At 39.7% G+C, this 24,722-nt stretch overlaps 1 protein-coding gene across 1 annotated transcript in view; it reads right to left on the bottom strand.

Annotated features, from left to right (window-relative positions):
- LOC122797669 (serpin B6-like) overlaps nt 1–23,331 on the bottom strand; it is a 373,330-nt gene extending 349,999 nt beyond the window's left edge. The window contains exon 1 of the mRNA XM_044066210.1: nt 23,276–23,331. The gene's annotated coding sequence lies outside the window, so the exon portion shown is untranslated. The remainder of the gene's footprint in view (nt 1–23,275) is intronic.
- Nucleotides 23,332–24,722: the final 1,391 nt, after the last annotated feature.

Raw genomic sequence — 24,722 nt, 5'->3', positions numbered from 1 at the left:
TTTTTGCTTCATATTTCTATTCTGTTCTGATCCTCATAAAATCTGTGGTTTTCTGGAAAATAATGGCAGGCATTTGAATTTCAGACTTCATATTCTTCAGAAAGTACATGGTAACACAAAACCTTTTATTCTAGCAATTTTCTGTTTATAAGATCAATATTTGAAATTTGTCCCTATTTTTGGGGCTGTATTCCCCCATTGTTGGCTTTGTCCAGGTTTTTTGTGCTAACAGGTTGAGAGCTATGGTAAGAACTGAATTCACTGAATATGTCTGGGGGCTGTTTTCCCCCATTATTGGCTGTGTCTAGGTGTTTTGTGCTAAGAAGTTGAGAGCTATGGTGAGGACTGAATTTATTAAACGATAGCCATTTAAGTTTCGGTCTACCTATCTTTCAAAAAACAGATGATTTGGCATAGTGGTATGTTGCTTTGATTGTACTGCACAGGGTCCTGGGTCCAAGTCTTGGCAGTGAAATGCATGGTGATAACAGCATTTTAGTCTAGCAACTTTTCAAGATTATACAGGCAATGTGCAAAATATGTCCCTGGTTTTTGGGCTCCCCCCCAATAAATTTTGGATTTTTCCAGATTTCTTGTGCTTTAAAGTTGAGATATACAGTTGAGTGTCAAGTGGATTTTACAAGGAGCAGAGAGCTTGAAGAGAAGTTTAGTGATGCTTATGTTGAGTCTGCTTGCATTGTTAATAGCACAGCAGGTAGTGCACTTGCTATTAATACAGAAGGCTGTGGGTTCTACGCCCACAGTATATAGATGCATTGTGGATACTGTATTGTGTTGTACTTTTAAAGGGGGTGGATGCTGCAGTCCTAGGAATGTCCTCTTTGTCAGAGATACCTAGTAATGATGAACCTGTTATCAGTTTACCATCACTTCCCTATTGCAATATTACTAGCTTATCATTTTTATGTAACATAGGCAATTTATTCCTCAAGGGCAACAGACACTTTATTTGTAGATGAAACAATGAAATATAAACCTGTGTGCTAGCAGCAACCTCTTTATTAGTTACAGATCTCTTTAAAGTGGAATTATTTAGATGACTTTTACTTCTGCAGATATTGTGCATATTTACTGATACTGGTGAATTGTAGAAGTTTGAGTAAACTTTTATCATGGGAATGTTCTGAATTGGGCAGTTTTGTCATTACTGGGGAATGCATTTTGTTTCATTGTTTGCTGGAAAAATGTTCAAGACAATACATTTAAAATGCCTTCTAACAACTGTACTGTATTATACAAGGAATATAATTTAAAGGAAAACTCCACCCTAGAACACAAAAACCATATTGTTTTCATTGTATCTTTGTTTTTGAGCTATTTTAATGCATCATAATCACTCCAAGTGCTTCTTTTATAATTTGATGTGTTTCTCTCAAAATGGCGGATGATGGGGCCTGCCTCTGGTAACATGATCTTATTTTCTTGCTTTCCTTCCTTCTTCCCAGAATACATTTCAAGTCCTCTTTATATGGCTCATGCCAGACATAAGGAAGTGGTGCTGTTTTCTCATGCCATTAAAATATAATGGCAGGTCTGTGAAGCACTGTCTTCTAAACACACCTTCTGTAAAAGAGCTACTTCTCTGTTTACCTTACTGAGCCTCATTTATCTGTCTGCCAGAGCTTGTTCCATCCTATAAATAGCTGTTAGCTACTTGCAGCAAAAGAAAGCAAATAAAAACAGTTTTTTGTAAAAGGAATCTTTTGTAGTCCTAACAAATGTGATAAACCCTCCCCCATACTCTCATGTTGAGTTGTGAAAACTCTCACTGCAGTAAATAATCTTTGCTGTACATTTACAAGTGACAAGTAGTAGGACTCTAAACTTAGTCTGTCTGCTACTTCCCAATGCCTTCAGTGGGAGGATTTTTCTCTCTCATGAATGATGCAGACTTAAAATGTGCTTTACTAGCTCCTTTATCATATTTCCACTCTTTTTTTTCTATTTCATATTTATTTATACTTTGGTAACCAGGAAAGTGAACATGTCCCAGGACCCTTTTCAGCCACAACATAAGCTACACTGGCAAAGATAATAACAACTATTACATTTACTTATCAATACAAATAAAAAAATACTGACAGAAAGACATTGACCAAGATTGCATGTGGAACACATAGCCAATGTGTGAGTGACCAAGTAAATCACTGAGCAGCATTTACTAGAATGTATACATTAATAATGCTTAACTATACTGTGTTGTTTACTATAAATAATTAATTGTATGCACACACATTCCACGCGTGTATGTGTTTCTGTATATGTGTATGTATATAAAGTACATGTGTACAAAAGCTTGTGTGTGTGTGTGTGTGTGTGTGTATGTGTGTTTAAACACAGTTAAGTACTTCTGATTTCCTTTTCTTGGTGTTCTTAATGCTAGGGCACATAGTAAATGTATGTTAAAGTAAATTTAGCTGTATATTATGGTTGCTTTCTTACAATGCAAGGACTGACTCAAAGTCCGTGGGGATCTCTTACAATGGATCTGCATGTACCAGATAGGCATCCCCCTCTGAAAGAATGTCACACAAAGCATAAAAGACATCTTTTTATGAACATTACCAGTGCACCTAGTTGACAGGGTTGCCACCTGACTCTCTTTCTGCAGTTCTGGCCTGTGTGTGTGGGGTGGGGGGGAGGGGCTTGAAAATGGTAAATTCATGTATACTTTACAAGAAACAATATTTACTGACTTTTCTCTAAATGTCACAAAATGTTTTGCTACTACTCAATTTATCTTAACACAAACTATTATAAATAACATTTAAAGCTTAGAATTTCAATACTGTGTTGCTGCTTATGTAAATTTGTCAGAAGAGTTGACAATTGCCTTTAAACCCCTGACTGATCTAATTTCTTTGTTTTGCTATGAAAAGGAAGTGTTAAGTTCTCCTCCCCTCCGCAATAAAAACAGTGGAAACGATTCCACAGCTTTCTGTCTTTTTTCTTATCAACTGCTGTGTTCCTGACATTAGCAGGATTAATTACCCATCTAAGATTGATAGCAGTACCTGACAGGGTAAACTACAAATTTAACTGTGTCTATGACATGTCATACAGGTGGAGATGAATTTCTCTGCAAAGTATGTGAGAAGTTAAATTAAAAAAAAGTAGGTGGATTTTCCCTTCCTTTGACTCCAATGCAAGGAAATAAAAGTTTTAAAAACTTTAAGCAAGTTTCTGGTACATACACAATGCTGGAACCATGTTGTAGGGAGAAAAGAAGCCTAACGATTCAATTAAACTATATGAGTGGTTGGAGTTTTCCTTTAATACAAGCAGGAAGGTATATCAAAGAACATATATGTTTCCTGTGCAAGGGGCCTATGATCTGAAAACAGCCCAAAGTTAATCTTTATCTGCCACTGGCCAGATGTATTTTCTTTGAATGTAGGTTTCAATGCTGTTTCAATAAATATGAGTTCCAAAAGCAGAAATGTTTTAATGCTAAGTCTGTTTTCATTGTGAGACTGTGTTGCTTTGTTTAGCAGATGTCTATTAGTGTCTGTGCTGTAAAATGTAAGATGAAACTTTTAAATGAAATCCAAATCATTGTAGAAGTAAAGCAGTATGCATATTACAGTGTTTATGGTAAATGGGGAAAAATAGCCAAGTAATGGGACATTGGAATAGCTGCAGGGAAAAGGCCCCATTCGACCATGATTTTTGTGAGGGGGGAAGGGCGGCAAACTCAGACAGCCCTGGCTGAACTATACCTCTCAACTGTCCAGACCTTTGTAGAATTAATAGATTTTTGCTTCTTATTTTTGGTTTGTTCCTCATAACATTTGTGGTTTTCTGACAAATCATTTACGAATGAAGTCACTAAAAAAACAACAAACAGTTTCAGACTTCATTCATTTCAAAAAAAAGGTCATGCACTTGTTGACTTGTCTTTTTATCAACTTTATATTTTAAAAATTTTTAGTTCTGTTTGTATGTTCCCCCAATAAATTTGGCCTTGTCCAAATTTCCTGCATTAAGAGGTATGCACAAATAAATCGCTTTATAGATTTAGGTATATCTAAACCTCTCAACTGCCCCTGATTTTGGCTCAAAATGTTGCTCTCCCCTTAATAATCCTGTGCAAAATGGCAAATTTGAAAGAAAACATGGAGGGTTTACAATTAATAAATAATTGTAATGGTCAGTTATAGATTACTTTTAATTTCAGAAATGCATGTAGATTCTCTTATTTTGTCAGCTGCTCAAGTTAACAGCACTAATATTTAAAAAGTGTGACAGATTCCCAGCTGTATTGTGTGGCTATTTTATATTTTTGCATCACATTTTTGGTCTGTTTTTCATAAAATTGTGGTTTTCTGGCAAAATAGTTGCAAATCATTAAAGAATGAAGTTAGAAAATAATGACAGACATTTGTGTTTCAGATTTCATACCCTTCAGAAAATGCATACTAATGCAAGACCTACTATTCTGTTAGCTTTCTAAGTTTATAAGAGCAATATTTAAAAAATGTCCTTATGTTTGGCCTTTGTCCCACTTCTGTTTATGGCTTTGTCCAAATTTCTTGCTCTGAGGTTGAGAGGTATGACAATTGTGTCAGGGCCATCACCATCAACTAGAGACATTTCAAATTGTGACATACTTGTTGCACCCCCACTCCACCACGTAGTGACTCTGGATGTGTCCAAGCAAGGCAAGGAGCAGTTATGCAGTGTAAGTGTGCAGAGTATCCCCCCATCTCCCATCCAAGGTAGACACAAATACTACAGTGTCTTTTCATCTGTCCTTGATTTTGCAGAATGTTCTGGTTTTCTGTTATAGTTTTATGCTTCTTATTATTCAGAAAATGCATGTTGTTGCAGTACCTGTTGCTCTGTGTTTAAGTAGCAATGCTTTAATGACCATCAGGTAAGCTTGTCTGAGATTGTAAGATGCAAGTAAGTTTTAATAAGCATACTGTTAAAGAATTACCAACATTGAAAGCCTTTTGTTGTTGTCATGTAGAGAATATTTACATAACTAGTGTATAAGCCTTGGGTATTGAAATGCATATGACAGTATTTGTAATAAAGGACAAGATTACAGTATTTTCAGAAGCTCAATACATTTGTTGGAGACTTGCAGTAATCTTTGCAGGCTTTATCCATAAACTAAACAGAATGCCAATCTATCATGTGTGGTCCATAACCTGTGCAGTAATTCTTTAAGCAATTTATCTTGAGCTTGTTTCTTGTTTGCTGTTCACTTTTTTACTTTGATCATGTTTTCCCCATGAAACAAGTAGATAGTTGTTGTCAGGCAGCAGGTCTTTTTTGGATAAGAAGCATTTTTACAAATGGGGGTATGACAGAGATTGCTACTTTCAGCATGTTACTTGGTACTTTAATAAAGCTGAATATAAATTATAATTAGAACTGCAGTGCAAGTAGAAGTGGTTTGAGTTAAGTGCTGCTTGTTTTTTATACTTGATTTTGACTGGCATTCCAGTAATGTATTTAAAATGTAATTTATTTTTTCATGCCTCACAACCTTTTTGTTTCCATCTAGATATTAAGTAAGCTGTCATGTAGCCAATGCATTAAAATATTTTTTTCTTCTACACTTCATTTTGTCTTAATTGGACTCTCAAAATTATGGTTTGGCACCCAGGGCAGCATATGTAATTAAAGTCCCAGTTTTTGCAGTTTTTAGCATTGCTCCACCCCTTTCTAGTTGGTCACACTCCTTCCCATTGGCCCCACACATTCAGCTGTCTCCTGCAGTCCCCCTTTGATTTGAAGCCACTAGCCACCACTGCTTCTAGTACAACCCAAAACTGTTATAAGTGTTAGCACTCACTTTCTGCTATTGCAGCCAGTAACCATTTTCAGCTTTTGCACTTGCTCTCTCCTGCTATACCCCCTAACCATTATCGGCATTAGCACTCTCCTACAAAACTCCCTAACCATTATCAGTAAGCTTTCTCCTACTACACCACATAACCATTATCAGCATTATGACTGACTTCCTCATACTATACTCCCTAACCATAGTCAGTATTAGCACTCACTCTCTCCTACTACACTCGCTAACCATTATAAGCATTAGCACAAGCTCTCTCTTACTATACCCCCTTAACCATTATCAGCAATAGTGCTCTCTCTCTCTCCCACTATACCTCCTAACCATTATCAGCATTACGACTCTCTCATACTACAATCCCTAATGAATATCAGCATTAGCACTCACTCTCTCCTACTCTACTCCTACTACACCCCTAATTTTCAACATTAGCACTCGGCCTATCCTACTACAACCACTAACCATTATATGCACATGCTCTCCTATTACACTCCCTAGCCATTATCAGCATTAGCACTCACTCTCTCCTACTGCAGTCCCTAGCCATTATCAGTGTTAGCACTCACTCTCTCCTACAGCAATCCCTAACCATTATCAGTGTTAGCACTCACTCTATCCTATTGCGGCCCCTAATCATCATCAGCAATAGCACTCACTCTTTCCTACTACACTCCCTAACCATTATTGGCATTTGCACTCACTCTGTTCTGCTACACTCCCTTACCATTATCAGCAATATCACTCGTGCTCTCCTACAGCAGCCCAGAGCCATTATCAGCATTAGAACTTACTCCATCCTACTGTGGCCCCTAACCATTATCTGCATTAGCACTCACTCTCCCCTACTACACTCTAATCACTATCAAAAGTTCCACTCTCTCACATCTGCTATACTCCTTAACCATTACCGGTATTAGCACTCACCCTCTACTACCCTCCCTAACCATTATCAGCATAAGCGCTCACTCTCTCTCCTACTGTACTCCTTAGCCATTATGAATATTAGCTGTCACTCTCTCCTACTACACTCCCTAATCACTATCAAAATTTCCACTCCCTCGCTCCTGCTATACTCCCTAACCATTACCAAAATTAACACTCGCTATCTCCTACTACAGTCCCTAACAATTATTAGCATCTCACTAAAAGAAACCTGGTTCTCTTACCATCAGCTTATTCTCAACCCTAATAAAACTAAACTACTACTTTTTTCTTCCCATAAAACCACCCACCTAGCTGTAAATTTCTCAATCACCTCTAACAACAAAACTGTAATTATACCAACTGTGATGATTGGGGAGAGATGGGTGAAGGCTGCCAGCCTAGTCAAATAGAATTTGATATATAATTCTGGCATTTGTAAATAAATGTAAAATACAGGCATGTTTTCTTGAGTGTAAAAGAACACTGTGAAATGTGGAACTGCAAAATATGTGACAACATTGCACTCTACTGGCCCAGTGAAGCATGTTGTACCCTTTCTTGTTAGAATTCGGCTCCAGGGTGGCTGGATGAAGATTTCATGCCCATTGTTTTAAGGCTAAATTTTATGACCAGAATTTAGATGTGGAAGATGCTTTATTGTTCTAGTTTCTGTTAGGATATACATGTGAAATGCCTTGTATTGTTGCAAGTTTCTGAGGAGGTGTTAGATAGCTAAATAATGCAGTTTATGGCCTGAGAACTGATGCAATATGAATACTGGGAAAACCTAAGTGTCAAAAATGATGTAATTTTGGGAGGGCCTTAGAGACATATTTGTTAGTAATGTTTAAATACTATTTCTCACAAAAGACCAGGAGCATTTTGAACTTGCTATCCAGCTTACCAGCACTCTGCCTTGTGCTCACATGTAAGTTTTAGCACTGTGATTTCTTGTAGAAATAGTTAAAGCTAGTAAAGATTAATTAGGTATTTTTCTTTGAAATCAGACCTGTCCTACTGTATTATTTTAAGTTTCTGTGTGATCTCTGAACTCTTAGATATCTCTGTGGTGTAGTAGTTTTGTCTTGTGTTTTAATTATTTATTATTAAATATTTTTAAAACCTTCTACATGTACCTGATTTGTGTAGAGATAAGCTCTAGAGTACATTGCATATTTATAGAGGTTATTGTAATAGGCCACTCTGACTGCGGTGGTGGTGCTGCAGTAGCGTTGTCACCTCACAGTAAGATGTTGTTCTGTTCGATTCTCAGCTAGAGTGTCTTCTGTGTGGAGACATGCATGAATGGGCATACCTTCGTTGAAGGTTGTGCGTCAGGGTCGGCAACTCGGCATGTAAAAATCTACTGCCAATCATTAGCGGACTGGAGTTGCACTGTGGTGTCCCCTAACCGGGAAAAGCCAAAAGACACAACAACAAAACAAAGAAAATTGTAATAGGACACTCTAAAGTAAGCCTTGACTGTTAGTCATACTACCATTGGATAATAATAATGCACAGTAATAATTGGAAATCCTTTAAAGGGCCGTTTAGTAGCTGATATTATTAACTGGGTGGTGGCAGTAATTACTACCTTTTAGTCTGGGTAAAGGGGCACAGCTGGAAAATCTGTGTCAGCCTTTCCCAGGAGTGTCTGTGAAGTTGTATAAATACTTATCTCAAAGTGTGTGTGGGTTGTGTCAGCTACTTGGCAGGGACACAAAGCACTGGTTTGATAGAGAGGGCACTGGAGGTTCTAGCATGCCCTGTTAGGATGAGACCTGGACCCTATAGCTGTGCCAGTGGGGAGTCTTATTGGGGACCTGTTGAGGAAGGGAGCAGCCAGCCCCAGACTGACTGTGATCTCTGTGTGCACTTAAGGGAAATTGTACTTTACTGTGTGTATTAGTTATCCTTTTCTCTTCTATGGGACGACATCCCTGCTGTTAGTGGTGAGGATTGAGGCTCCTTGATTGCTGGGCCAGGGCACGGTTATCACACCAACTACCCACACCAAACTTTTAGGCATTGAAATTGATAACAACCTTAGATTTGACATCTACACTGCCCAAACCATCAAGAAAGTACATAAAAAACTAGGTCTGCACTATCGTAACAAACAGTTTCTCTCTAAACAATCTATAATCACAGTAGCCAGGACACATCTATTATCCACCCTTCTCTATGCTTCCCCAGTACTAACCAACCTTTGTATATATGATCTTAACAGGCTAGAATCCTGTTGCAACAAAATAGCTAGATTTGCCACTGAATCTACATATAGAACACATCACTGTATAACCTTTAAAAAACTAAACTGGTTAGAACTCCCTCAACTATTGCATCTCAATCAACTGTCACTAGCACATAAGCTATACCACCAGCCAGACAATGTCCCAGCCCTCGAACATCGTATACAACCATACACCACAAAAATAATTTTGAGATCTAATACCCTTAACTTTCCTGAGGTCACCAATTACAAAAATGAAGCAGGGAAAGCTCTCTATAGCTACTGCATCTCCAAACTCTGGAACTCTCTACCAGCCACCCTCACATCCAGTACATCCACTACTCAATTTAAAAAAACCCTCATAACCCATCTTTCTAACAAATGACTATGCTCCTGTAACACCCCTGGGTAAAGACAAAGATAGTAAAAACTACTCTTCTCATCAAGTTTCTATTTTTAATGCTACCTTTTGAAAGCGTTACAGCTTTATAAAGTTACTGATTTCTAAGAAATGTATCCATGGTTAATGCTAAACTACTATGTAAAAATGTCCTAGGAAGTATAATCACATAGTACTGTAGATGCTTATTAATCCTTCTATATTTGCTTTGTATACTACTGTATTATTTGTATGTTACTGCATTGTATACAAAATGGAGCTTTTCTCCTCGGGCCATAGCTGTAAATGGACATGTGTCCAGTTGGACTTTCCCGGTCAACAAATGTAAAATAAATAAAAAAATAAATAAATACACCATCTAGCCAACAACAGCATTAGCACTCACTCTCTCCTACTACACACGTTAACCATTATCAGCATTAGCATTCACTGTCCCGCTGCACACCCTATCCATCAGCATGCTCTCTCCTACTACACTCCCTAACCATTACCAGCATTAGCACTCATTTTCTCCTACTCTACTCCTTAACCATTATCAACATTAGGTGCATAGGTTGGTACTAGGCTATCAGCCCTAGGGCCTGTACAAGCCTAGCCATAATAATTCCCTGGCTATTTCTTCCCTCAGTATTTACTTCCCTGGACCCCTGTCTAGCAGGGTGACTGAAATGATCCCTGGGGTAAATTTCCTATCTCCCATCCAGTCATTAAGGTTCCTTTTGAAGAGGGCCAAGGAGGTGCTCTGCTTAACATGTATGGGCAGTCTATTCTAGAGTATGGGAAGTCTCTGGGTTAGGAACCTATCCCTACAGCATGTTTTGTTCATTGTGATGACAAGGTTTAGAACCCTGGAGTATGTGGCTCTGATGGATTAGGATTTCTTTAAGTGTAGCATGTCCAACAGTTCTGGGTTTAACATGGCCTTGTATGTTAAGCAGAGATCGCCTCTGAGTAGACCATATGCGACAGAGTATAGCTGGAGTTTTTTTAGTCAGTCAGCATAAGGGCATCTGCTTTAGGCCTGTGATTCTTTTAGTGAAGTGTTTTTGTGGCCTTTCCAGTTGTTGCAGATGTCTTGTGAGGTACATACCAAATGGAGCATTGTACTCTATGATGGGTATAATGAAGGATGAGTACAGTGGGACCTCTTTTTTTCTGGATGAAAAGCCCTTAGTGATGAGGTGTGCCACATAGAAGGATTTCATGACTGTTGTGGCGATGTGGTTATCGAAGGTGAGACCACTGTCCACCTGTGTTCCTAAGTCTCTTATCACACTTTCGGTGTTTAGTGTACTGCCACCTATGTGGTAATTCATGGGTACATGGTTTTTCCCAAGGAGGATAACTACACATTTCTTGGCATTCAGCTTGAGCCCATAGCTCTGGCACCAAGCATCTGTTTCTGTAAGCCCTTTTGTAGAATATCCACATCATTTGGGATTCAATAATGGCTCCCAGTTTGCAGTCATCTGCAAACTTTGTTAGCCAGAGTCCCTTAGTGTTGGCCTGTACTTCAGAGAAATAGATGCTAAACAAAAGCAATCCCATGACTAAACCCCGAGGTACTCCACTTGTCACTTGTCTGGAGCTGGATTTGAAGTCAGCTGTTTTTACAGTGTGGGTTCTGTCAGTAAGCCAGTTGACAACCCATCGAGTGAGGTAGGGATTTATGCCCAGCTTAGTAAGTTTATCTATGATTCCAGAGTGGGGATGGTGTAGAAGGCCTTGGCGAGGTCCAGATAGGCTGTGTGGACCACCTTACCCTTGTCCACGGCTGTGGAGACTGATTCAAAGAAGTCAGTCAGGTTCAGAAGACACGGTTGGCCCTTCACAAACCCAAACTGGGTGGGGTCCAGTGCTTGAAGGTTGCCAAAGTCTTTGTTTATAAGTTTATAAGTTCCATGATAATATGTTCCATGGCCTTGCAGATCAGGCTTGTCAGACTAATGGGACGGTAGTTCCCAGGATCCAAGGTGGATCCCCACTTGTGGAGTGGGATAACTGTAGCTGTGCGCCACTCACTGGGCTTGAAGCCTGAGGTGAGGTTATGATTAAACATGACACTTAGGTGAGGTGCCAGTTTATTTTGTAGTCCATGTAGTATACAGCCCAGGATGTCATCTGGTCCCATGGATGCTGTATTCTTAGCTTTGGAGAGTGTAGATTTTACCTGTGTGGTTGTGCAATCTTTTGGTATTGAGATGGGCCCTTTAGGGGGTGAGAGGGGGGTGAAGTTGGCACTGAATCGATCTACCAGGATATTGGCAATGTTCTTGGGATCAGTATATTTAATGCCATTCTGTTGCAGCTCAGAGCAGATCTGAGCATTGCCATTTAGATTCTTGACATAGCTATAGAATGCCTTGTGGTTCTATTTGGACTCTTTTTATAATTTTATTTTCGTAACTAGCTTTGGAGGATTTTATGAGGGATCTCAGCTTCTTACTGAGGCTGGTAAGGGAGTTTTTTGCATCCTGGGATTTTCCTCTTTTCTGCAACAGTTTCTTCCTTCTGTTGTATAGTTTGTTTATGACAGGGGACCACCAGATTGGCTTCCTTTTTTTGGAGGAGAGTGTCTTGGTTCTATTTGGGATGGCACAATTCATGCACGATGTGCTCGTACAGTGCTTTAGTTTAGGATTTGGCAGTCGAACTTTCATTCCCTGTCTGCATGGGTGTCATGAAGTTTGTCACTTCTGACTTGAGCAGCATGATGTTGGCCTTGGAGGAGTTTTCTGCGGATGTTTCCTTACTGCAGGGTGGAGGTGGGATGCGGATGTCAAAGGTGATTAGCTTATGGTCAGACCTAACCAACGAGGGGGTGACCACTGGTGTGGAGCACTGACTTGCCATGCTGGTAATGACCAGGTCCAGGATATTGGAGCACCTGGTGGGACTATGGATTAGTTGACCCAGGGCGTTGGAATTTATGAATTCCAAGAACTGTTGGGCAAAGGTATTGGTACATGAGTAGTTTTCCCAGTTAATGGCAGGATAGTTGAAATCACCCAGTATTAGGGTGTTTGGTTGTATCTTAATATTTTCCAGTATGTTTAGAAAGGAGTGGAGAGAATCTTGGGGCATGGTGGGGGATCTGTAGCAAGCTACAATTTGGATTGCAGTCTTACCTAGTGTTAGTTGCACCTGGAGAATTTTGGATGCATTGTGTTGGGCAACTAGTCTGGAGGTGTGAATGTCCTTGGTGAATATGGACACTCCTCCACCTTTAGTGTTTTGGTCCTGGTTTGGTGGCCAAAAAGCACTCACTCTCTCCTATTACATTCGTTAACCATTATCAACATTAACACTTGCTCTCTCCTACCACACCTCCTAACCATTATCAGCAATACAACTTCCTCATACTATACTCCCTAACCATAGCCAGCATTAGCGCTCATTCTCTCCTGCTACACTCCCTAACCATTATCAACATTAGCACTGGCTCTCTGCGACTGCAGCCCCTAATGATTATCAGTATTAGCACTCACTCTGTGACTGCAGCCCCTAACCATTATCAGCATTAGCACTCACTCTCTGTGACTGTAGCCCCTAACCATTATAAGCATTAGCACTCACTCTCTCCTAACCATTATCAACATTAGAACCATTATCAGCATTAGCACTCACTCTCTGTGACTGTAGCCCCTAACCATTATCAGCATTAGCACTCACTCTCTCCTACTAAACTCCCTAATCATTATCAGCACACTCTCTCCTACTACTTCCCCTAACCACCCCCTAACCATTATCAGCATTATGGCAGACTCCCTCATATTACACTCCATAACCATAATCAGCATTAGCACAAACTCTGTCTTACTACACTCCCTAACCATTACCAGCAAAAGCACTTGCTATCGCCTACTACAGTCCCTAACCATTATTAGCATGCTCTCTCCTACTACACCACCTAGCCAATATCAGCATTACACTCACTGTCTCCTACTACACAAGTTAACCATTACCAGCATTAGCACTCACTCTCCCGCTGCACTCCCTAACCATCAGCATGCTGTCTCCTACTACACTCCCTAACCATTACCAGCATTGGCACTCACTTTCTCCTGCTATACTCCTTAACCATTATCAGTATTAGCACTTACTCTCTCCTACTACATTTGTTAACCATTATCAACACAAACACCTGCTCTTTCCTAACACACCTCCTAACCATTATCAGCAATACAACTTCCTCATACTAAACTCCCTAACCATAATCAGCATTTGCATTCATTCTTTCCTACTACATTCCCTAATCATTATCAGCATTAGCACACATTCTCTCCTGCTGCACTCGCTAACCATTATCAGCATTAGCACTGGCTCTTTGCAACTGCAGCCCCTAACCATTATCAGTATTAGCACTCACTCTGCGACTGCAGCCCCTAACCATAAATCAGCATTTGCATTCACTCTTTCCTAGTACACTAGCTAACCATTACCAGCATTAGCATTCACTTTCTCCTACTACGTTCATTAACCATTATCAACATTAACAGTTGCTCTCTCCTACCACACCCCCTAACCATTTTCAGGATTATGACTGACTTCCTCACACTATACTCCCTAAACATAATAAGCATTAGCATTCACTCTTTCTTACTACACTCCCTAAGCATTACCAGAATTAGCACTTACTATCTCTACTCCACCCCTAACCATTATCAGTATTAGCAGTCACTCTCTCCTACTACACTCCCTAACCATTATCAGCATTAGCACTCACTCTCTGTGACTGCAGCCCCTAACCATTATCAGCATTAGCACTCAATCTCTCCTACTCCACCCCCTAACCATTATCAGTATTAGCACTCACTGTCCTAATACACTCCCTAATCATTATCAGCATGCTCTCTCCTACTGTTCCACTAACCACTCCCTAACCATTATCAGCATTAGCACTCACTCTGTCCTACTCCACTCTCTAATCATTATCAGCATTAGAACTAGCAGTCACTGTCTCCTACTACACTCCCTAATCATTATCACCATGCTCTCTTCTAATACACCCACTAACCACCTTCTAACCATTATCAGCATTATGACAGACTCCATTGTACTACACTCCCTAACCATAATAAGCATTAGCATTCACTCTCTCCTACAAGACTCCCTAATCATTATCAGCATTATGTTGGACTCCCTCATTCTATACTCCCTAACCATAATAAGCATTAGGATTCACTCTTTCCTACTAGTCTCCCTAAGCATTACTAGAATTAGCACTCGCTAACTCCTACTGCACCCCCTAACCATTATCAGCATTAGCACTCACTCTCTCCTACTACACTCCCTAACCATAATCAGCATTAGAACTAGCTATCTCCTACTCCAGCCCTAACCATTATCAATATCAGCAGTCACTCTCTCCTACTACACTCCCTAACCATTATCAACATTCTGACTGACTCCCTCCTACTACACTCCCTAACCATGATCAGCCCACTCTGTTACTACACTCTCTAACTATTAATAAGCATTATCACTCATTGTCTCCTACTGCACCCCCTAATGATTATCAGTATTAGCACTGACTCGCTGCTACTACACTTCCTATCCATTATCAGCATTAGCATTGATACAACCCTATATTTTAAATAGTTCCAGTTTTGCAGACACTTCCAAGGCACAATGCAGACTCACATCCTCTCCTTCAGCTTACATCTGAAAAGGGTTTACACAAGGCTCAATACTTCCTCCTATTCTCCTTAGTTTTTTTTTTGTTCAATAGCCTCACTTGAGACAACCATCCTCTCCCTGTTCTACTGTACACAGATGACATGGTCATGTACAGCTCTGGCCCCATGCCTGCCATCATATGAAATTCACCTGACATCCCCAAGTAAGTGGATAACCAAACAAAATGTAACACTAAACATAAAACAATATTTTTTGAACTCCTCAAGGTCTCCAAATTCTACAACTCCTGAACCATCTCTTACAATCAAAACCAACTACTGAAAACAGTCCCTTACTACAGATACCTTGTAATTCGGATAAAAGCTTCTTTAACTTCCAGTATCATATTCATGCTACTAAAGCCAAAGTTAATACATTACTGTTCTGGTCCAAGAAATGTTCCCTCTTCCTCTCTCCAGCAGCTAGGGTAGCAATAATGAAATTAGTCCAGATCTCTTGATCTCATACACCAAGACTGTTTTGCAAAATCCAAGAATACTGGTCATTTTTAAATTCAGTAGTAGGTCCTTTTCTGCCCAGAAGTTAAGGCTAGTATGGAAATACATTTCTGTCTTTATATCTGTTTATCCAGCTCTTACTTGAAAGCATTATTCTGTAGGTGACCATATAAAAGCAAAGCTAACTCTTGAGTGCCTTACTGTTATATAGATCTACTTATCATTTTACTTCCTACTCAAGGAGGAACCATGTCCTAGAACAGCACAGCACTTTTTTGTACGTTACATCTGAACTGCCTTTACATATGGCACTTGGGTGTCCATAATTTAGTGTCTGAATTCAGTATGAAGCTTTACTGCTTTGAAAAATTTTACACAGCTTTGATTCAAGGCATTTGAAGATTCATATCAAATAGCAAATGCAAATGTAAATGAATGAATCTCTGGCCTTGATGCTTTGCCAGAGATGGTCTTCACGTGTTACCACTGGTTTTCCAGATCCCGGCCAAGGCTCTCACCTCCCTCATTGTGGCTTTTTTAGGCAATGTCCCAAATACAAACCTTCCAACATGAAAGAACTGTCAAAAAGCAAATTGAAGGTCATGCTGCTTAATGCTAAGAGCTTTCACCTGAAAATGGACTCACTGCAGGCCCACCTTGCACTGAAAGGTGTTGATGTCTGTGCGGTCATGGAAACTTGGTTCAGAGCTGTGGACAGCACCCTTGCCTTACTGGATTATACCTCATTCCATACATTCTGACCCCAAAATGAGGTTGAGAAGACTAAGGGTGGTGAAGTCTCTATCTTTGTCAAAGACAAGCACACCTCCAGACTGGTATTCCAGCATTATGCACTGGAACTACTCCAGGTACAACTGACAGTTGGCAAGACACCCATCCAAGTTATTGCTAGCTATAGACCCCCATCCATGACTCAGGACTCCCACTTCTCTTACCTGGATCTACTTGACTCCATCAAGGTACCCCCTAACAACCTGATCCTTGGTGACTTCAACTACCCCACCATAGACTGGGTGAACTATTCTTGCACTAAAGCACTCTCTCAATGATTTCTTGATTTCATCAATTCTAACACACTAGACCAGCTTGTTTCATCCCCCACAAAGGGAAATAAAATTCTGGACTTGGTTCTCACCAACATGGGTGATTACTGCAGCACTCCCATAGTATGTTCTTCCCTGGTGAGATCAGATCATTGGACTGTCTCATTCGAAGTTTCTATTCAACCCAACCCCCCCAGCCATAATCAAGCTAAAAAACTTAAAAGCTGACTACAACCTCCTAAGGGAGGGTATCTGTAGCTTCACACCACCGCCCCCTCAGAGGATGCAGACAACTATGCTGAACAGCATGCCAATGCAGTATACAAGCACCTGTACAACTGCATGGACTCAGTCATACCCAATAGAACTAAAACCTGCTCTTCAAGGAAACACAAACTCATTTGGTGGACATCCTCTGTCAACAGGCTTTACAACAAAAGGAAGAAACTGTTGTCCAAGGGTAAAAAGGAACAAATTCCAAATTGGAAAAACTTCCTCCTTAGCCTCAACAAGCAAATTAGATCATTAGTGAAAACCTCCGAGGCCAATTATGAATCAAAACTATCCTCCAAAACAAAGGGAAACCATAAAGTCTTCTTCAGTTACGTCAGGAATCTTCATGGCAAAGCCCAGGATTGTTCTAAATTAGTACTTAACAGTATCACTTACACTGATCCTGTTGACTTAGCCAACCTGCTAGCAGATAGGTTCAGTGCAAACTTCTCCCCCCTGTCCCCCCAAAGGCCCTTTCAACATCCCCTATACTTGTCCCGCACCTCAAATCTCTGTAGATCAAGTGTTACAGGTCCTATCCAAGGCAAAGAACACAGCTTCCATGGGACTTGACAGTATCCCAGGATGTATTCTACACCATCTCCAGCAAGAACTGGTTTTGCCATTGAGCACCCTATTCAACCACAGCCTAAGTACAGGCTTCATTCCAGCAGAGTGGAGAACTGCCACTGTCATCTCCTTGCACAAAGGTGGTGCCACTACTGAGCCTGGAAACTATCTCCCCATTAGCTTGGCAAGTCTAATCTGTAAAGCCATGGAGCATATTATCATGGATCTCATAAACAAGGACATAGATAATCTCTAAGTACTTGACCCCACCCATTTCAGATTCATGAAGGGCAGCTCATGCCTGTTGAACCTGGTTGACTTCTTTAAGACTGTCACAAAGATGAGGGAAAGTCAGTACATACAGCTTACCTTGACTTGGCCAAAATCTCTGACACGATCCCCCACTTGGGCATCATCGAAAATCTAACACAACTTGGCGTAAATCCCTATCGCATCAGGTGGGTGGCCAACTGGCTCACCAACAGGACCCTCAAAGTCAAAATAGGCACCTTCACCTCATCAAGTTTGCGGATGACTGTAAGTTGGATGCTGTCATTGACTCCCAAAATGATGTTAACATACTGCAAGAGGGTCTCACAGCAACTAATGGCTGGTGCCAAAGTCATGGCCTCAAGCTAAATGCAAAAAAATGTATCACCATACCATTCGGCAAAAACACGACCCCTACTGATTACCACATCAATGGCAACCCCCTAAGCACGCAACCTATGGTGAGAGACCTGGGCTCACATTTGATCATCATGTAGCAGTGGTCATAAAAGCCTTTTACTTGGTTCATCTCATAAGTAAAGGGACTGCATCCAGAAAAAAAGGAGGTTATTACCTCTGTACTCCTCCCTCATTAGACCAATAATTGAGTATAATGCCCAGTTTGGGATGTATCTTTCCAAACATCTGCACCAACTGGAAAGGTCCTTGAAATACCTCACAAAGAGAATCCTTGGCCTCCAACACCTGTCCTATGCAGACAGGCTCAAATCACTATCACTCTACTCAGTATCGTATAGATTGCGCAGAGGTGATCTGTGTCTCGCCTACAAGGTAATCTCAGACCCCTGTCCTACTATAGATGCTTCATATCCATATGTCTATACACTACCCACTCAAAAGGCCTGAATGTAATATACAACATCAACAAAACCTGCTGGAGAGACATGTTTGCCTCCCTGAGGCTGCCCCATCTCTGGAATAGACTTCCCATACACATCAAATAGAGCATCTTGCTGACCCTCTTCAAGGGCAACCTTGATGAGTGGATGGGAAACCAGAAATTTGTCCCAGGGGTTCCACCTGTGTCCCTCACTGACAGGGGCGACAGGTGCTGAGTAGGGTTTCTTTCTGGGGATAAACTCTTGGATAGGCTTGTAAAGGCCCCAGAGCCATTGGCCTAGTAACTTCCTATGATCCTATGGCTGTATTTATGTATGGTCCATAAAAAGGGTGGGCTTATGGACTGAAAACAGTCATGGGTGCAAAGTATACTTCATCCCCCATGGTTATATTGTAGCACAACATTTATTATGAAATATAAATATTTCTGCTAGTCTATGTACTCTTAAATAAGAAAATGTATAGTAACCAACTGCCAGCCTTGCACTGATTAAACCTACAACTGCTTTTATATATTTGATGGTATTACTGTATTGCTAACATAAATGACTTCGTAAGCAACTTTTGATATTACCTTATATTTCTCTGGTTGTAAACTTCAGAGTAAGTCTGAAAATGGCCCACTTGGATCACTCTTCTACACAGGTCAACAAAAGCAGGCACACATATGTAAATAAATAAGATTCTCCCAATGATTCTTGCAATAAGATTTTCTAGATTAAAAAAAACAAAACAAATCTGAACAAAAAAAACGCTGCTAAAGGCACTCCATGTATGAGAATGTTATGCTTCATGTTTCACAAGTAGTTTTTACAAACGGGGATCATGACACATCCTGATTTACTCCATTTCTTGACTGACTGCAGTTTCCACACCCTTTGACACAATGAAATAAACTAAACTAATAAGAGGCTGTGGCATCAATCTAGGAAACAGAATTCACCATAAATTGGCCCTAGGCATGAGTGCGTGCATGTGTCTGCCTTCTGTGGAAGGTTGGGCGCTGGGCTGGCAACTCGACAACGTAAAACTCCACTGCCAATCATGAGCGGACAGGTGATCTGCTGTGGTGAACCCTAAGTGGGAAAAAGTCAAAAGAAGAAGAAAAAGAAGATCATACTGCCTCAGTATGTGCTTCATCAAAGGCTAAAGGTGATTGCAGTAGAAAGAAAAAATGTTTTACTTTGATGCACACGGTCTACTATTTATAATCAAACAGGTAGCTACAGGCTTCAAATACCAGATATTCACCTATGGTTAGTCCATGACCTACTCCAGCAAAATAACCCAAGCAGTCAACAAAACTCACAAAGTGAATTTTTTTAATCACAGGAAGCATCTCTCACTCGTTTTCCCTTCCAAACCAGTAGCTAATGCAAAGTTACAATATTTAAACAGTTTCTATATGTTACAATAAAAGAGTAAACCCCAGTCAGAGTCACTCTTCTCTGTTGTAGTCTATACCATTAGCTAACAATGTCTTCAGCTGGATGAAACTATTAATCAAGATCCTTTTTCAACCACAACTTGGGTAATATGAGCAAAGGTAAATGCTGTGTATATGAACAGTAATTAACTACTCAACAAGTTTTTGGGAGAAAAAACAGACTACCCAGTGAACATTTGCATATAGAAAAGAAAAACATGCAAATCCCATACAAGCGGTGACTGGAGACTAGAATGGGAGCCGAGACCCTAGTGCTGTGAGACAGAGATCTTAAGCACTGAACTGCTGTGCTACCTAGTTTTCACATTACCAAGAAGAACCCTGCAGACCATAGCAATTTTACCTTTAAGGTCTTTGCTGGAATCTTATGATTCTCAATAAGAGCTCCTATGGCTTCTGTTTACCAGTACTTCCCAGCATCTCTCCACCTATTTAAGTCTGTATTCAATATTGTGGAAATAGAGAGTACATAAACATTCTATGACATTCTGTCAGGAGACTTGCAACATTTTAAGTACCTGTTAACCAAATCCTATCTCAGCTTGTGGCTTCTGAAACATGAAGGCCTAGGGCTCAACTTTGTCTCTTTAAGCATTATGACCAACCGAAGCTCTGAATGTGAAATGAGTTTGATTTGATCCTGTTGTGTTTAGTCTGTCTAAAGTAACTACTGGGGGAAAGAGAGAGAACTGCAAGATCTATTACAGAAGGATGGGTGTGGTTCCAAACGCATACACACACACACACACACACACACACACACACACACACACACACACACACACACACACACACACACACACACACACACTTTAATGAACACTGCAGAGGGGAAAGGATCTGAAGAACGGGCACTAGAAAAACAAATGAAACACGAGCAGCACCCAGGTATGAAAAGCGTTCCTAGCATACATACACTTAAAATGAATGGCCAATGAAAAGCAAACTAAAGCAAGTAGCACATGGCAGAAACTACAGAAATTAAAATTGAACTGAAAGTTTAAAAACTGAGCCAGAAAACTACTCAGGAATTTTTGAAAATCCTGAGTGCATTTACTACTACAGCTCAAAATGACCACACAAAGGCACCAGTCACACAGTACACAACACATGCCCACAAATAATCACCTAGCATTCATTTTCCAGTATTGTCTTATCCTCTCCATGCTTGTAGGGGAGCCAGACGCCATCACAGCAAGTAGTGGGCACAAGACAGAACTAATAGGGGACATAGCTGTCAACCTTCCTTCTCCAAAATGTAGAACCATACTTTGCATAATCTAGAGCAAATGGGTACAATATGGCACAATTGCTATACTTCAACTAGGAAACTTACAACATGGATAAAATCTGTTATCTGAAGTTCTTTTTCTGAGCCAATATTTATAAAGTACATTAGTTTAAAAAATATCTTATCAATGACTATGGAACAAATCCCTTCAGTAGGAGAACAGTATGGAATATACACTTTTGAAGACTTGAAATGAGTGACCATCATAAAGATGCACACTTCAGGGAGGTATGATCATGAATATGGTGCCATTCCACTGCAGACATCATGCACTTAAGAGCCACTAGAGTTTTCACCTTTGAAAAGGCAACAATCTGACAAAAACACCACCTTTACTCTGCTCATTGTACTGCCCATTTCAGCAAGTAAATCTACATCACTTCTCTTACAAAGTCAACAATGTAAGCAACAGTTTGAAAGAAACACTAAATAATACGCTAAATACAACAAATGAATAAATGACTGAACATGTTGAAAGATATCTGTAATATTACTTTGACAATTAGAACACTCGAGGCTATTAAACAGAATCATCATGGTGGTTGAAAATCATACTGAGAAATGAGAAAAATAAGAGAAAATAATATTTGGACATTGCAGGAAACAATATGTACTATGCAATTTTCCTGAATCTAGGTTTTACTAGTTCTACATTATTTACACTGAAGACAAAACATACATAATTTTACTACAGATAAAGTTTAACTGGAGGATGGATCCATTGTTTCACTTTTCTCAAAAAGAAGTCAAAGACTTTCTCGTGTTCTTCTTTTAAGATGCATCAATGAAGAGGATTCTTCTAAAAACACTCTGCTAATATCCACATTTCAGGTCACCCAGATTGCCAGTTGAAACAAACAAATATTCTTACAAAATAAATTAAATGAAAATAGGACATACAAGTGAAACAGAAAGTAATTTGAGAATAAGCTTCAGAAATATGTCAGCCCTCAGAATGACTCAGAAAACCTGGTAAGTACTCACCAAAACTGAATTTCTTGACTGGCATTCTGATTTCCAGATTTCCTTACAGAAACCCTGATTTTCTAATTGTCAAGATAAAAAAATCCTGACAGGTGGCAACCCTAACTGAACCAGAGAACCCCCAGTTGTGAAATAACTACAGCAAATATTGTACCACTGTGTATGTCCGTTCTTGCTCCCCCCCCCCCCATTCTGTATGCTGATTGGAACCTACTACAGGTCAAAAGCACTGAACAAACTATGACCATACCTTTCAACCTCTTAAAACAAAAAATCTGGACAAAGCCAAAAATAATGGGGGGGGGGATCCCAAAAATAGGGACAGATTTTAAATATTGTTCTCATAAATTTAGAAAGTTCCCAGAAAAAAAGGCTTTATATTGCCATGCTTTTGCTGAAGGAAATGGAGTCTGAAACTTGAATTCCTGTCATTTCTATAGTGAATTCAATCCTCACCGATTTGCCACAAAAATCCAGAAGACCACAAATTTTATGAGGGAACAAACCAAGAATGTTGTTGTGTCTTTCAGCTGTTCCCGGTTAGTGGTCGCCACAGCGGAACTCCGGTCCGCTAATGATTGGCAGTAGATTTTTACATGCTGAGTTGCCAGCCCTGATGCACAACCTTCAACGAAGGTACGCCCATTCATGCATGTCTCTGCACAGAAGACACTCTAGCTGAGAATCGAACAGGACAACGTCTTACTGTGAGGCGACAACGCTACTGCAGCACCACCACCGCAGTAGGAACAAATATAAGGCAAATATCTGGACAGTTGAGAAGTATTAGTATGACCTGCCATAGACACTATACTACACTCTGAAAAGGTTTAAAGCAGAAAGTAACCAAGCTGGTTCAGGCACTACTAACCAGACTGCAAATAAGGGGAAAGTGGCAACTAGCCATGAAACATTAACATCGGGGACAACTAGCAACAAAGTAAGCAGTTATAAAACTAATAGACACTGTTACAATTTAGAAAATGCTTACCTTCTCTCTAGTCACGTGGAATAAATAAACGTAGATCTTCTTTCACAACAAAAAAACTGATTCACTAAATAGTCAATCTGTATTATAAAAAATGTCCATTTGTGTATACACAGTTTCTTGGTAGTGTTTCCTATTATAACATACCCATCAACAGCAGATTAAAATAATGAATCTAAATCAGACATTCATATATACATAGATATATTATATATTTTATATATAAAATGTCAATACTTGCACACATATTGTACAGTTACAGTTTTTTCCTCTACCTGCACTGATATAGTGCAGCATTAGATACAGTTTCAACAGTAGCAGAACCTGCTATCTGAAATACTCTGACTAGGCAGAAATTCATGTTAATCTGTCCTCACCTTATTTTTGGAACAGTCAGCAAAACAGCAAAAGGTTGTACACAATATGTTGAAGTGGTCCTGCAGTAAGGAATGCTAAACTTGAGCAATTTATTCTCCAGAGCAGCAGAAGTGCCAGCCCATTAAACCGCACCCTCTTTGTGTGGGAGTTCGGCCTTTCCTTTTACTTCTCCATTCACTCGTAAAAGTCACTTTTTTCTCTATAATTTTTATTAACTTTGCAACAAAACACACAAGAACAGTTATCAAAACCTAACAAAGTGATCATCTTGAAGTAAAACAAACATTGTTTCCAGGAGATTCTTAATAATAATGTCAAAGTGTTACAAATAACTAATCTATAACACAATAAAGAAGAAAGAAAAAGAAAAGAAAAGGAAAAACTATATACAATAGTGCTCTTTGGCATAAAAAAGAAAACAGTAAGAAAAAAGAGATAACAAACTGAGTAAAATTAATATTAAGGTTTAAGTTATTGAGCTGTATAACCAGGGCCCTCTCATACCTTTTATAGGGCTATATAAAAAACGATAGATGGGAAAAAGAGATCCAGGGATTTTATCTAATTCCTCAGGTGACTCTATAGCACATAATTGATTCAGTTCAAGATAAGGTCAAATATTCCATGAGGTGTATATAATCTTTAGCATTTACCATTAGAAACTTGTGGGCTAAGTATTTACTTGCCATTGTCTTAAAACCTCTCTAGTTGTAATTCTTTTTCCTCGGGAGTATCACATGTATTCCACAGTGCTCATCCCCCACTCAGAGCTGTCATCACTTTCTTACTTCTTATAACTCAGACATCACAGTCCCTCTTCAGATATCCACTGCAAGCAGTAAATCAGACAGACATACAAATGCTCAGTGATTAAGACTATTCCTAAGAGTCAGAGTGAACCACTGAGCTCTCAGCCCATCTTCAAGAAAAGAAAAATTCAGCAGTGCCTCTATAAACCTATGCAGATGAGATGAGGAAGTGGCATTGCACCGTAACTGCATCTTTGTATGGAAAACAATGAACACGGAGTACCTTATTTTAGTGCATGTAGCAAGGTAGATGTTATCTGTAC

This window comes from Protopterus annectens, chromosome 3.part1 (assembly GCF_019279795.1).
Source record: "Protopterus annectens isolate FY-2018-M chromosome 3.part1, PAN1.0, whole genome shotgun sequence".
Lineage (NCBI taxonomy): Eukaryota > Metazoa > Chordata > Ceratodontiformes > Protopteridae > Protopterus > Protopterus annectens.
Note: the sequence above shows the minus strand (reverse complement) of the source record. Positions and strands in the feature narration are given on the sequence as shown.